At 39.7% G+C, this 16326-nt stretch overlaps 1 protein-coding gene and 1 pseudogene across 3 annotated transcripts in view; both read right to left on the bottom strand.

The window, feature by feature from the left end:
- ADK (adenosine kinase) overlaps positions 1 to 16326 on the bottom strand; it is a 226369-nt gene that overhangs the window by 107843 nt on the left and 102200 nt on the right. The gene's annotated exons all lie outside the window — the stretch shown is intronic.
- Positions 12242 to 12801, bottom strand: LOC142160602 (ATP synthase F(0) complex subunit C3, mitochondrial pseudogene; annotated as a pseudogene).

Genomic DNA, 16326 nt, shown 5'->3' with positions numbered 1-16326 from the left:
TCTCCTCTCGCACACCTGTTGTCAGACCAGTTACCCTATTTTGGGGATAGGCTAGTGATGCAGTCCACACAACTAGGCTCCCAATTACCCGCTGCTCCACAAATTCTCAATTTGTCCTCTTGGAATGTAGGTGGCCTTAACTCTCCGATTAAACACAAGAAGGTTTTTAATCATCTTAAACGAGCCCATATTGACATTGCGTTCCTGCAGGAAACCCAATAGAGGGAAGCTGATGGTCTCGTCTTGTGAGCTGGTTGGATTGGGGATGCATCTCGGCCTCCTACAATGCAAAATCTAGAGGTGTGGCTATCATAATTGCGAGACATATTCAATACACGGTTTTGAACACAGTTACAGACTCTGAGGGCTGATATTTGCTGGTTCACCTACAAATTATCGATTCAAAATTTACTTTCTTAAACATATACGCCCCTAATGTAGCACAACACGATTTTTCACAATCCCTGATCCAACTTGTCTTACAACGTGATACCCCCAACTTTGTGATTGCAGGTGGTTTTAATTCCGTTATTGACCCAAGGCTTGATAGGTTGGGTGCACCATCTACAGCTAGATCACGTGACCATGAGTGCTTCTTTGGCCTGATGTCCAGGCGTGGCATGGTTGATCCGTGGCGCCTTTTAAACCCAACGGATAGATCATACTCTTTTTATTCTAACGTACATGGATCTTTCTCATGAATAGATTATTTATTGATTACTGACCCACTAATGCTGTTGATCCGCAAGGCAGATATAGCTGACATATCACACCATGCCATAGTATCCTTCTCAATCGAAATTCCACATTCAAGCCAGAGACCCCGACACTGGAGATTCCCCTCTCACTTACAGAATTCCGATCATTTTTAACAGTTCCTAAGACACAGATGGGCTGAGTACCTAGATAATAACATTGAGCACTGGGATGATAAAATAATTTGTTGGGAAGCCTCAAAGGCGATCATACACGACCATATAATAGTATATGTGTCAAGTCATCAGAAAAAGACAAGAGAAACCTATAAGACCCTTCATAGATCATCGTCTGAGACTTATGCTAAATACATCACCGTTCAGTCGGAATCGACATTGACTGCTTACCGGGAGGCGAGACAATTATTGGAAAGTTTCTTGACCTCTCAAGCAACGCAACAGATTGAGTTTGCTAAAAAAAATCTTTAGATGGGGCAACAAGGCAGGCAAGTTACTTGCAAACATGACTAAATCCCAGAGACGCAGAAGTCATATTGTCACCCTCAAAGCCCACACTCCCCTAAACTCCTGGACAAATCGAGGGAGATACTCAGGTTTTCAGACCTATTATGTGTCCTATATAGTGGTACACCGTCAAATCCTCAGCTAATGTCAACTTTTGGCTGAGGCTAAATTGTCTTTGTTGACGCCGGAGCAAAGAGAAGCTTTGGGGATCGACATCACATCCCAAGATGTAAACTTTGCAATTAAACATTTGAAACTTCATAAGATGCCAGGCCCCGATGGCCTTACTACAGAATATAACAAGGCCCTTAGAGTGGGCTTGACGCATATCTTGGCGGAATTATTTTCCAAAATTCATAGGGAACGCCCATCGTACCCCTCATTTAATTTGGCCCATACGGTCCTTATCCCAAACCAGGCAAAGACCCTATGTTGGAAGGGTCCTATCGACCAATTACCCTTTTGAACCTAGACTACAAGCTTATAGCAAATATCATAGGAGACTGTTTACAAACCATCCTCCCGTTTGCTAACATCCCATCTGTTGGGATTTGAGGCAGGACGCCATTCGGTCAAAGGCATTAGAACGGCTATCTCGGCGATTGTGGCCTTCAATTTGGGATCTACGACCAACATGCTTCTCAGTCTAGATGTTTTGACACCGATTTTACAGTCTTTATTGCTTTTCTCTATACTTCCGCCAAAACATCCCTCTTGGTCAATGAGATCAAGGGTCCCCCACTAGAAATGTCTAGAATTACTCATCATGGATGCCCACTCTCTCCATTGCTCTATAGTTTGGTCTTGGATCCCTTGCTTAGAGTCTTACAGAATTGTAACCAACTGGAGGGGATTAAAATCGGAAAACAAGAACTCAAAATCACAGCTTTTGCTGAAGATGTCATGATGTATATCTCCAATCCCGAAATGTCTCTTAGATCTTTGATGGCCCGAATAGTGGAGTTTGGATCTGTCTCAGGGTTCACTGTTAAATTTTGAGAATTCCACAGCCATGTATTTAGGTACGGATGTTGTGATTCCAGCTTGGGCACGAGACATTCCTATAACATGGACAAGATCGGCCATTCCATACCTGGGCATGCAGCTTCCGAGGGACATGCACTCTCTATATGATCTCAATATTTCTAAGGCGATAAATGCGGTGGCACACGAAATGAGAGGTTGAGGCCCAATCAACATGATAAAAATGATTATATTTCCTAAACTCCTATACCCCCCTCAAGTGTTACTGTTATCACTGACCCGATCAGACTCAGTTAGACTTGATGCAGATTTTAAACTCTTTATTTGGAACTCTAAGAAAACCCGAATAGGGTTAGTAAAGTTACAGCAGTTCAGAGATAGAGGGGGCTTCTACCCGTAAACTTTGGTACCAACTTTGTCGCATGTACCAATTAAATGCCTATGCATCTCCCTCTACTTCACAATCCGGATTTCCAGAATGGTATGGCCTCCTTTCCATTCACTGACTGAGCGAATTTGGGAATTATTAAAATTAGACCTTTGATAGATGTAACCACCCGTAAACCTATGAACTATGCTTAAGTCATCTCTATTTATCTACATTTAGGTCCCCACCATATAGCTCTTTTTCAGTGCCAACATTACATTAGTGCGGTCCTAGGTAAATTTACCCTTCTGACAGGAAGAATCCCCTTGACATCATGCTCTCAAAACCTCCCCCAACTCATCACGCCATTTTGCAATATTGCTCACTATTGCTTCCTCAATTTGACTACAATCAATTACTCTAAAACTGGTCTTTCCCTATGGTAAGATCACTTCCTTCATTTAACACCTGAAGTTCTTTTGAAAGCATTGACCAATTCCACAAAAACATTACCTACCATGACTTACACAGAAATGTTACTTAATATTTATCATAGATTATACCTATCTCCATCCCGTTGCTTTCAGATTGGATTATCGGACTCTCATAATTGTCCGAAGTGTGGATCTCCCCGACCGGATACACTGCTTTTAGGAGTGTCCTCCAATCAAAAGTTTCTGGACCTAGATCTGGAGATTCTCTAGTACGCATCTGGTGAATTATGCTCCTCTTTCTCTGGAATGGGCACTTTTCGGAATACTCCCAACTAACTGTAAAATTGGTAAGGGATGTAGAAAATTTATTTCAACTGCAGAAAAAGTATTCTCCAGGTCTAGACCCAGAACTCCCCTCCCATGTTTTCCCTCTTCAGGGAAAAACTCTATCATATATTTCCCATGGATTGGATTGGATTGAAATGTCCTTGCAGAAAAACTCTACAGTAAAACAATTTTTTGAAATGTGAGAGTGCTTTATCAACCTTCTACCTCGTACTCTATGGACACAACTTTAGAACAGTTTCCATAACACAGAGTGGTTTGAGTTGAGGATGGTTATTGCAGACCTTTCAATTAATCTGACTCCACCTCCTAGTATATAAACTCCCTCTTAGTTGGGAGAAGTCTGGTAGATAAGCAAGTGGTGTTTCTACAGACCTTTATATTCTCCCCAAGTATGATATGCCATTGTATCTGAAATAATTACTTCTGGAAATAGCAGCTGGCTGCAATGGATGGTGAGACATGTGATGCTAATTATTCTTTGGATCGTGATGCACTTATGAAAACAATGTGCTTGTTTCCTATTGCATTTGTTGTTTTATATTGTATTTCCTGCCTCAATAAATTTTATAATATATATATATATATATATATATATATATATATATATATATATATATATATATAGTATTGCAGATTTTATGAAAGAGCCGTGGTAACTAGTTCATCTCACAGTACATTTAGGATGCTCACTTTTGCTTGCTTGTGCAATCTTGCAAGAATTTGCTAACAGTTCAGTAGGAAAATGTATTTACAAAGGTGTTCTAGGGTTCACCCCTAAATCACAAAATAAACAGTGAGGAAAATGTGAGGTGCATATATTGACAGGGTTGTTATGAAAAGCAGCACTAAAAATTGATTTTCCCATACTGCTAACATAGTGGAGTGAACATGTGTTTCGGCTGCCTGCTGGTAACAAAGAATCAAACAATTGTGTGGCAGACAGGAGCAGAAAGCCTTCGGATTCAAGACCAAAAGCCACTCATGGTATATGAAAAGTGCAGATTTAAGTATCTGACACCTTTGTCAACTAGTACTTAACCATTGCCATGTTTGGTTGCATGCCACTTGTGTACAAGATGAAGGAAGTGTTGTTCACTGTGGCTAAATTGCAATAAACTCACCAGGAAGTGAGCCGACGGAGCGTATATAAAAAACTATTATTTTATATATCAGAATTCAGCCATAGTTGAATGAGCACGCTGACTGTGCACATACAATCCCTTCCCCCACCTGTTCCTATGGAACATGAATACCCGAGAAACAAAGTTTGAGCAGTTGGTCAAATTAACATGTGAAAAGTTTTTGATCTTATGTAACTTGGGAAGTGAAGCAACTGCTGGCTGTTTCTCTACCTGGGAGGACAAACATGGCCCAACTGCTGGAATGGTGGTCTGTATAAGTGGCCGGAAAGGCCATTTAATAGAACCTGGCTAGCAGGAAAAATGTTATAATGGAGTTTTGAATGGAATGAATGAAAGGTGAGTGAATCTGGAAACATAGTTTAATGTGTTTTTGAATAGAAGATGGTTGACTAATGTTGTAATAGAGTTCTGTTAGGTTATTTGAATGGAATTGTCTGAGTTCAGATAAAATGAAGTTAGTGAAGACTTTGGTTTGGTATGGATAGTGTTACATAAATGCATGCCTTGTAATAGTGTTGCAATGCTGTGTAGATATAACATAGGTAATGGTATGCTGTTAGTCTGATTTGCATGTGATTATGTAGTCTGATAAGAACTGGGCCCTGTTGCTATGAAAGTTGCATTGGCAGTAAATTAGGTCATTTCGAAGAAATGTGCTTAAGATGGCTGACAATGTGTTGATTCCTGTAATATTATACAATTCCTGGAGTTCCTGTTACAATTAGGGATGGGTTGTTGGTTCAAATGGTAGCATTTGTAACTGTTGCAAAAGATATTTAAAATAGATGTCTATTGTGTAAAAAAGATATTTGCATTGGATTTACAAGTATATTATTAGAGGTTTAAGAACTGGGCCCTGATCATTGATAGTGTTGTCCAGGAAGTGGTCAGATTGTTAAAAGGTAGTGAAGGGAATGTGGATAGTGAATAATGACTGTTGGACTTTGACAGAGGTAAGTGAAATAAAATGATAGATGGATAGATAGATAAATGTGGTAGAGTATGTAAGAATATTTGGAAGGTTAAAATGTATGCTTGAGTGTGTCTCTCTCTCTTTCTCTCCTACACACACACAATGCATTCACACACCTGGAACAATAGGTAAAGTTTAACACACAAATTCACAAAACTAGACAATAGTTAGTCAAAACACACACACACAATGACATATATTTATAAAACAGGCAATAAATGTAATGTATTGCACCAAAATCTATACTTTGTGTAAAATATTGTCAAGCTTTTTACTGTTTTATAATGTATACATAAGTTTTACAATTAGAATATTAATAATACAACACATTTTAAATGAAACTATATTTTGTGCGTAGTTTTTCTTGAAGATATGAGCATAACCTATTATATGAATATTGGTCCTGTGAATTTAAGAAAAAATAAGAATTATATTTCTTAGGTTAAATCACAATTACCTTTGCGAGGAGTTGGTTGATGGTTATAGTCATATATAACTGAATTAAATGGTCATCCATACATTTGCCAGATTAGGGAGATTAAAACACCAGTCGCCCTAGAAATCCTTTTACATGAACAAAAAATGTAACTAAACCACATTGTCTCCATCTTTCTCCCTGTTAACAGGGAGAGAAACCTTATTTGTAATATCTGAAAAGAGGAGCAAGCAGTGTGTCCTACTTAAAGCAGTGCCCCATCTGTTAAAGATAATTACACAACCACATGAAATAGGCTCATTGTCTTAGTCTTTTGTGCTGGCCATAATGTTCAGTGTGAAAAGCTATGGGGGGAAAAGAAACACAAATACACATGACACTGGATATAGATGGAGCATATTAAGAACCTTAGAGAAGAGAGAGGAGGTACATGGCACAGACAATATACGGTGTAACAAGGACTATGTGGGATAAATAATGGATATAAAAGGATGCTGTGCTTCACCTACTCCTATGTCAAGATAAATAACCTGGTTGCTTTTTTCCAGGTGCAGCACAGTATAAGAGTTCTTCCACAAGATGCTTTACAGAGAAAAGTTCTTAAGGCTGGGCACACACTATACACAATTTCTCCCAATGCAAAATCCTTAAAAGATTTTTACCAAAGATTTAAGAAAAGAATCCCGATCAGCATGTTGATTCATATGTACACACTAAACAAATTTTATCACCATTACCAACAAAGGAATTGCGGTTTACAAGATACTTGATCAATATGCCAGCAAAAACAATATAAATAAATCTGTAATGTAAACTGTTCTTATTTATATTACCCCCAAACTTTCAAACTGTCAAAATTTGACACACTTAAGTACATTCTTCCGGACGGTGAAAACTTTTCTACTCTGTAGACTAAAGTTTAACAACAAATTAGTAATAAAAAAGCTATACTCATAAATAATATTGAAAATATCCTGTGTACTGTTAAAATGGTGTCCATATGAGAGTATGGTACACTAGACAAAATTTTCGTTAAAACTGTCTTAATATAAAAATATAGAGGCAACAGTACATGGCACATGAATATTTTTTTATCATCATATATTTATATAGTGCCACCAATTCCGCAGCACTGTACAGAGAATATTTGTCACTCAAATCAGTCCCTGTCCCATTGGAGCTTACAGTCTAAATTCCCTGACATACACACACACACACACACACACACACACACACACACACACACACACACACACACACAGACACAGACACACAGACTAGGGTCAATATGACAGCAGCCAATTAACCTACTAGTATGTTTTTGGAGTGTGGAAGTAAATCAGAGCACCCGGAGGAAACCCACGTAAACACGGGGAGAACAAACAAACTGAATTCAACTCGCGACCACATCGCTGTGACACAGAGGTGCTAACCACTAAGCCACCATGCTAACCCATTAGAGAAAATAACAGTCAGCAGGCTAATGCATATTTTCAACGTAGCACCACACAGCAATGAGCATACCAACAAAACAGTTCATGCGACCATTACTACAGAAAGAACTACTAACAGTAGTAGGCAAGTGCAATATGGGAGTGGATTGAGGACATTTTGGTCAAACAATGAGTGTGAAGAAACGGAACATGATTAACCTGAACTGGAAACTTTTCACAGGAGGCTTAAAATGAGAAGGTAAATAATAAAACAGAAGGGAAACCTTACACGCTTTAAAGTGACATCAGAACAACAAATGTAAAATGGCAGCATGCTTCATAATAGGTTATATCTAGAAGGTCAATGCACCTAATAGAGAGTTGTCATTTTGTTGGAAACCAAAGCTATTAAACAACTGAATTCAAGAAATGGCTCATGAATTAAATTTAAAAAAGATTTGCAGGTTAGCCATAAAGTCTGATGGATAGAAAAGGTTATGAGAGAGATGTGTAATTCTTCTAAACTTGGATATCACACATTAGTATATAAGGCAATGGCTGGAGTGTTTTACACTTTTAAGTGGAATAGACAAAATATTTTTTAAAATAAATTGTAATGGTAAGAAATTTATCAAACATCAACAAAACAGAAACGTGCTGAACATAAACGATCATGCAGTTTTTCTTTATTCTGATTTAACAGCCAATTCACTGCTTTAACAATTTTAAATCACATGCAGTTCATTTGATATCAGAGCTTGAAAAGGAAAGATGGGATTAGGAGCAAGGGGGTTAGGCTGGGATACGAAAGGGATACAAAAGTGTGGTTAGACAAAATCTGATGGTAGCTAAACACAGACATATAATCACATGATTAGTTATGATCATATATTTTACAACCACACTGTACCCCGTTTTAAACATACAAGTGTGCATTTTATGTGTACAGAGAGAAATACATATTCATGTGACTGTGTTCAGCTACAGATATCAGATATCAGATATTACATAACCACACTTTGTATCCTTTCGTATCCCACCCTAACCCCCTTGTGCCTAGTCCAATCTCATCTTCAAGTTCTGTATTTTTGGGGACAATCAGACTATGTCCCTTTTTGGGACAGTGGCTGTATCCATTATCCTTTCCCTATATTTCTCTAGGGAGTGCTAATCGATCATTTTCTTGTGGTTCTGTATCATTTGATATCAGAAGCAAAATGATCATTATGATTAATTTACAAACCAGAAAAAAACCATAATAGGACACAGCAAAATCATTTATCTGTTTTAACCAATTATGCATACATAAGCACAGCAAGATGCTGTCTTTTGTAAGATGAACACGTATTGGCTGAGGACTGGGTGGATCAAGGTGTCCTTCAGGAATACTTGGCAGGCAAATTATGAGTAAAATAATATTTTAAACTCTGAAATATGTTTTCTATCAATGCCTGCAAGCACACCAACAGTTAATCTGGCATTTAAATGTTGAGGGTACTTCAGCACAGCATCTTAATGGTGCTTCTACACTGCATTAAGTATATATTAAAAGAAGGCTCGCTCCTCAGAATGGTAAGCTAATGTAGTTGGCTCAGCACAGGTAAAGTGCATTGAAGAACAGGTGATATATTGCTTTAAGACGGCTCCTATATTAACAGAACCAAAATACTGAACCCTGACAGCCTTTGCAATGGACACTTATCCAGGTAGAAATCTGGAAAAGATAAACACTTGGACAACCAACATGTCAAATTGCTTGAAGAGGAATATGCTGTACAATACATGTTATCACACACAAACCAGTCAGTTGGTTGGGGACAGAATGAGATTTCTCGAGGGGAATCCACATCATGAAGATAACCCCTCCAAAAAGCGACAGCTGCATCCATTATGTACATTTATAAATGTAGTCATTTATTAGGATTTCTTACTACTACAAATGTGCTGACTAGGTGATTTTGCCTTCCTTTATTATAGAAAATGTTTTGCCAATATATTCTCCAAATGATTTCATTATAATTAACAGCTTTTTCCAGCCATTTCTAAGTGGTGGCGTTGAAGATCACTAGAGACTGCTTCATTTGGATTGTATTAAGGTGAAAAAGTCTGCCTTTCCTCAAGACTATACATGGAGCGAACAGATGAAAAGCTTCTCTTTATGTTATGGGCTGCAATGTTAGAGCTAGGATTCACGCAAGAGCAAAGCTTAACAAACTAAAAAACATAAATAAGAGACTTTAGATTGACATGTCAGGCTCCTGCTAACACTGCTCATAGTGTAACTGCTCATAGTGTAGTATTAACCGTCTGGTCCTTGAAAGACATTACAATAATATTACACTCTGCCAAACAAGCACTTGATTAGTTGACTAGCTCCACTCAGGATTTCCAAAGTACCTCCACCACAAAGGAAATAATATTAACAATTTCCTTGATTCTACACAGCATAGCCAACCTACCAACTCTGAGCGTCTAATCAAATACTGAATTCTGACTAGCAGGAGTTTACACTCCTATTGTGTATATGTGTGTTTATATAATAATAATAATAATAATAATAATAATAATAATAATAAATATAATATTTATTATTATTATACACACACACACACACACACACACAATAGGAGTGTAACTCCTGCTAGTCAGAATTCAGTATTTGATTAGACACTCAGAATTGGTAGGTATTTTCACATAACTGGAGGAAGATAATAAAACAGCTTAAACGGAGAATGAACAGCACTATCAATATATTTACAAATGAGTAGTGTTCTTAAGAATTGCAGCACTAATATAAACATGAATGGTTTAACAAGTGCAGTACTTATAAATTTAACATAAAATAGTAGTATTGAAGAGCCTTCCCTCACTGTTTACATTCAGACTAATGGAATAGATGGAAGCAGTGAGCAACAACAGCACAAAGGGTCTAAAATCTTTAGGACTCTGATCATTTAAAAGAACAGAGCACAAAAGGCAGATTTTTACACTTCAGATCCTGTGATAGGGTGGAAAAGATTCAGACAGCCGGGGCTTTGTTAGGATGAAAATTTGAACATGTAGAGAGTTTAAATTGGATTGACTTAACAGATAGGCTGGGCGGTCTTCATACACTGTCCCACTAGATGACAATGAATACTGCAACAGTTACTTTTCTCCAAATCCCATTAGCATTTACCCTGGTTTTCTATGCTATTTCACTGTTACACGTTTTTGCAAAATAACCAAATTGTTTTATAGTCTGAACAGCTGTCTCCTGCAACTGAGGAAATAAATGCATCATAAACGAGATGGTCTCCAAGCATCTTGACATGGACTGTATAACAAAATAGAAGGGGGGAGGAGGGGACTGAATAATGAATAAAAAAAAAAAAAAAAAAAATACAGACTTAACACTTGAGGATACAAAAAGGTTGTTAATATGACACTTCCCTCACCCCTCCTAAAAAAGGAGTTATGTGGCCTTACAGATGATTGATTGTTAAATACATAACAGGGCTGTGAATTTAACAAAAAAAGTTATCCATGCACACAGTAAAACCAGTAGTTACCCAAAGTGGGATCAAGTTTATGTACTACAGATCATGTTCCAGGCAGGAAATGCACTTTACAAGACTTAACAGCTTGCACCCAGACAATACTTTTACAAATAGGCTATAAATATATAAAAATATCACAGGGAAAAAACAAAAAAACACAACAACACATTGTATATATACACATCTATCCACACAGTGAAGGTTAAACAAACCTGGGTATAAGGAATACACACATTGGCTTTTGTTCTAAACAAACTTAAAATAAATTATTCTACTGTAAAATAAAAAGGATATTAGAAGTCACTTCTGACCCATATAAAAGCAAGGGGAATCTCTGGGGTTGCTTCAGCGGTGCACCATTTTTTAGAGCCCAATACACAGATTCAAGGAATACTGGCCACTGACTTGCAAGAAGTCATGGTGTTTGGCACACTTTTCATTAAAAATGATGTAGAATACAGAGGGGAGTACATAGTGCTCAAGAGCTTGGGCTCGTAGCACAGCAATACTTCCTTCCAAGTACCAGGAGCCAGAAAAGCAAGAGTGGTTTTCTGCACTGTATACAATGCAGACAGGCACTCGCATTACTAAGCACCATCTAAAACTCAACATGGAAGATATTTAAGGGGAATTCATCAGCTATGTGACTAGATGACTGGCAATGGCTATTCTCTCTATTCAGTATATAGATGATAATAGGAAGTTGCGATCTCAACGTATGGCACTAGAGGTCCTCTCTGTGCAATATACAGCATCCATGTGTGATTCTGCTAGACATAAGAGGATGATGATATGTCCTTTGCACCCAATTAGAGAAAAACACCCACACACACAAAATAAAACAAAAAAAATTGACACACCAAATAAAAAAGAGTGGCAACCACTATTCGAAATTGCCAAGACGATCTGTAAGAAAAAAAAAAAATAAACGAAAAACTTTTAAAGTTGGAAGAATGCTTCAAAAATAGGGTAACATTGGCCCATACTGGTCTTTAATTAGGACTAGGTACACACTGAATAATTTTTACGACCTTTCTACAACGATTTTACAAACGACTGAAGGTCCGATCGCTTGGGGCGTTTCATGCGTACACACTAAACAAAATTTAAACAATTAAAGGATTTTACTATCTGTATGTTTTTAATGCATTGTTTGTAAATGGCAAGGTACATTTTAAAAATTAGTGCTTTCAAAACCCTACTGGAGGCTTCAGATATTTAGGACTTAATAGATTAAGGTGTACAGTGACTAGAGTATGACATGCAAATCATACAGTACAAAGTTTTTTTAAATCCAAGTTTTACCATTTTTAATGAAACAGACTTTGGCTCCCAAGAAATGTCGTGTTGTCATGGAAATGTACTCTATTTCCAAAGTAAAATATTGTTTACAGCTGTTTTGTTTAGTATCGGCATGTCCAATAAGATCAGGAAAGCAACCATAAAACAAAACAGACCCATAGCTTCAGACAGGGCAAATCCCAAGATGGCGTATGAGAACAGCTGCTGTTTCAAGGATGGGTTTCTGGCATAACCAAAGATGAGGCTGCCGAAAACTTTTCCGATACCAGCACCAGAGCCAGCCACACCAACTGTGTCAGCACCAGCACCAATGAATTTAGCAGCAGTGTCAATGTCCCTGCTAACAGTACTGGTCTGGAATCCCCTCAGTACCAACTGGGTACATGGGTTTTGCGTCCCACTGAGGAGTGCATTTCCCTCTTTAGTTCGGACCTCTGGCCGAGACAAAACTGATGCAGAGATTGGTCTGTACAAAGCTCTGAACCCAGCACGAACCAGAGATGTAGTAGAAACGAATTTCGCGCAGGCATACATGTTTGAATGAAGCTTCGGTGTTCTTCGGTTGGAGATCGGGTCAGGCGTCTGTATCAGTCCCTCGGCACCAGAGGTCGAACTGAACGGACAACAATTAAAGGATTTTAAACACATTTTAAACGATTTGACCGACCGTCTGGGCAGCAACTTTTAACAGCCATATTAGCCATCAGGTTAAAAGATTTGATTTTCGTATACACCGAAATTACATATGTGGTCCCTGTAGCGATATTCTGAAGAAATGTAAATAATGGGTTGAGCATGTTCATTAAGAACCACCCACAAACTCTTAAAAAGAGAAGGAAACAGGTCTTCATTCACTCTGTAAAACATATTTGTGTTAATTGACTTATGTGCGGACACCGCACCACGTGCGAGGCATTGGCAATTTACATACACGTCCCCAAAGGAGTCACAGCTCGAAGAACTATTGGAGGTTGGTCATGGATCAATCTGAAATTTATATACATTTCATGATCATAAGGTGATTGGAACGAGATTATTAAACAGTACGACCAACCAAATGAGCCAACAAATCAAACAAAAATTTTAGAGTGACTTCTGTCCATCGTGTAACTATACACACTGAGCAGACATCAGAACGAACTGTCGTATGTCAACTGTTTTGCATGATGATTGGATGAAAAAGCTCCAATGTGTACCTAGCCTAACACTGGTGACCGTCACTCAAATAAATCAATTAAGAAAGCACAGTGATTAAAGAAAACATACTACATCTGATACTACCTCCTAGCCTTCATCTGGGCCCTTAGCTCCGTCCTGCTTTAATGTCAGTTCTATTTGCAGTAGCTTTTAACAGTTATTTAAAATGTCTGCTAATATGTTATTAAAAACAGATGTTTTTTCTTTGATTTAATGTACTATTTTATCTTAATACTGAGATTAAGGGTAATGTGCGACCCTTTGAAAGGTTATTTGGACAATACCAGCCCCACGCGCTGTGCATCGGGTTACCCATCACTGTTATAGAGCGTGCTGGTAAATACAGTTGTCAGATGATCGCTCTTAAACTGTGTGCGGGGTCATCTGTCAGCCACACTTGGGAAGTGTGTCCCTCAGACAAAACGTAGTTAAAATCACGCGGATGAGTGATTGGAGTAACTACCAGTAATAGTGGCTTGCACAAAGTCATAGCCAATAGGAGATGGTAGGGGGTGTAGCTTAAGATGTTATTTAGGACAGCTCGTTTATTATCTCTGGGTTCCTGCTTCTGGATTCCTCGCCGAGAAAGTCAGGCTGAGTAGCAACGGTTGAACTGTGTTTGACTGCACACTTTTTTCTCCAAATTATTTCACCCATTTTTGGTTACTTGTATTCAGTTTCCTCTCCTATTGTTTCTGGTTATTTTGTCCCCAGTTTTTTCACCCTCTTTTCTATCCCGTTTTCTCCTCTTTTCCGCTTCCCCAGCCTATTCCCCTCATTACAGACGTATCAGGAAAGGTGGGTCGCCATTGTTATTCTCACAGGAGGGGATTACACAGTCTCAACCCCTTCCAAGTGGGGGGGGGGGCTAGGTACGGGTAATGGCAGGATCTCAGGGGCACTAGACTTTCAGCTTTCATCATCAACGCATTTGAGGCGCCTAAATGCCGGCACAGGGTTTGCTACGAGCAACACTGCTGTGGATCCTTCGGGGCCCTGGTATCCGCCCTATCTCCCTCCAGATCACAGGCCTGAATCTGGTCACAATTTTCTCAGCACCGCTCCATACCTGTTACACGCATTCTTACCCGATTCCGGAGTCAGCGGTACCTCAGAATAGGGGGCAGATTAGGGCGTCGGCGGGTCCTTACAGGGGGGTGGTTGGTCCGCGCCCCTCAGGGTTCCTAGCTGCATGGCAGGGGCAAATAGGGGGCAACATATCCATTCTGTTACCAGTTGTGTCGCGGGATAGGCAGCAGTTTGCTCCAGTGGGTAACATGTCTCTGTTTTCAGCACCGCAGGTTTCCATGGAAGGATCTTCCGTACGCTTCGTTTGGGCGAAATCGGGCTTCAAGCATGACCAAGGGCGGAAGGGCCGATGGCAGAGTTTTCGGCAGGGCGCTGACGCGGCAGCCCAGTTATTGTCGGTGGACGTGGGGTTTTGCAACGGCCTGCGGACATCCAGGCAGTGTTGGAACCAGCAAGGTCAAGCGAAGCTGCGTCAGGACGAGCAGAAGCAGCGTTGGGTGAGTGCGATGATGTTATTGTGACACATGAGGGTACAGCTAGTTCCCCAATTTCCACTACCAGCGAGGATTCTTCCTCTTCAGTAGACACAGGTCCCCACAAAGTGATTAAAATTCTGAACACACATTTCAGTCATAAGTCGCAGGTAGGGAAGAGGGTCACAGCAGTTAAATCATCTATGAGCAAAGGGCCCATGGTGAGGTGTGAGAACACCGCCCTTTTGGCGGATTTACGTTCAAGCATTAGGGGATAAGATCAAGAAGGGGGTGTTTTTTAATATGTTTGAATTGACAGCGTCAGCAAAGGAGTTAAATGCGGCTTATGTGAAAGGGGGAATAGGGGAAGAGGCCTATAAAACCTTCCCTAGCTGTATAGCAGGCTATTGCGCTTTTGCAGCATGTTACATAGAAACAAGGCCGGAGGCAAGCGAAGAAGGGTGGAAATACTTGAGCAATTCCGCAAAAAGGTTAGCGGGCAGTTGGAGATGCCATTAGGTTTCAGGGACGTGGAGATATGGATGAAGGTTAATCGGGCCAACCTCTCGTCGGGTCAAGGGTCCAGTGGGTATCGGTTTCAGCAAGGAGGTGACGTGGTGCTCCCCTATTTCAAAACAACAGATGTTTTGCAATCAACAATGGGGCATGTGGTAGAGGGGAGTTTTGCCGGAATAGGCACACATGCTCCAATTGACGCGGACCGCATTCGGCCAAAGAATTGTACACTTATCCTGTTTGTTGTGAACAGAGAGAATGTACAGTTCTTCGAGGAGTGTCCCCGGTCTCGGCAGAGGCCGCGGCAATGACAATAGCAATGTGTAAGGTCCATTTCCCCATATGTATCGATTTCATGGAAAGATGGCTCATGCTTTACCCTAATGCGGATAGGCGGCCTTTCTCCGTGAAGGTTGTCGTCATGGTTTCCGATTTCCCATAGGCTCAGCGGTTAATGCCAGAGCCTCCAGGAATCTTAAGTCAGCTTATATTTTCCCGGAAGTCCTTGACGAGAAAATTTGCGGGGAGATCAGCCTGGGACGCATGATTGGCCCATTTAGTTCCCCTCCCATTAAAGACTTGGTTATTTCTCCAGGAGGGGTAGTTCCAAAAAAAGTTCAAGGCAAATTCCATTTAATTCAACATCTGTCTCACCCGGTAGGAAAATGGCCAATGATGTTATAGACCAGGATATTAGTTCCGTTGTTTATCAATCGTTCGAAGAGGCCCTAATGCTTATTAGGAACTTTGGTGTAGGGGCCCTTATGGCCAAACTGGATATTGAGTCTGCATTCAGGTTACTTCCCCTACACCCTGATTCATTTAGGTACATAGGCTTTAAAGATTAAAGGCAAATATTACATTGATAGATGTCGAACCACGGGGTGTTCTCTTTCTTGTGCCTTTTTCAAATCCTTTAGTGTTTTCTGCATT

This window comes from Mixophyes fleayi, chromosome 6, assembly GCF_038048845.1.
Source record: "Mixophyes fleayi isolate aMixFle1 chromosome 6, aMixFle1.hap1, whole genome shotgun sequence".
Taxonomy (NCBI): Eukaryota; Metazoa; Chordata; class Amphibia; order Anura; family Limnodynastidae; genus Mixophyes; species Mixophyes fleayi.
Note: the sequence above shows the minus strand (reverse complement) of the source record. Positions and strands in the feature narration are given on the sequence as shown.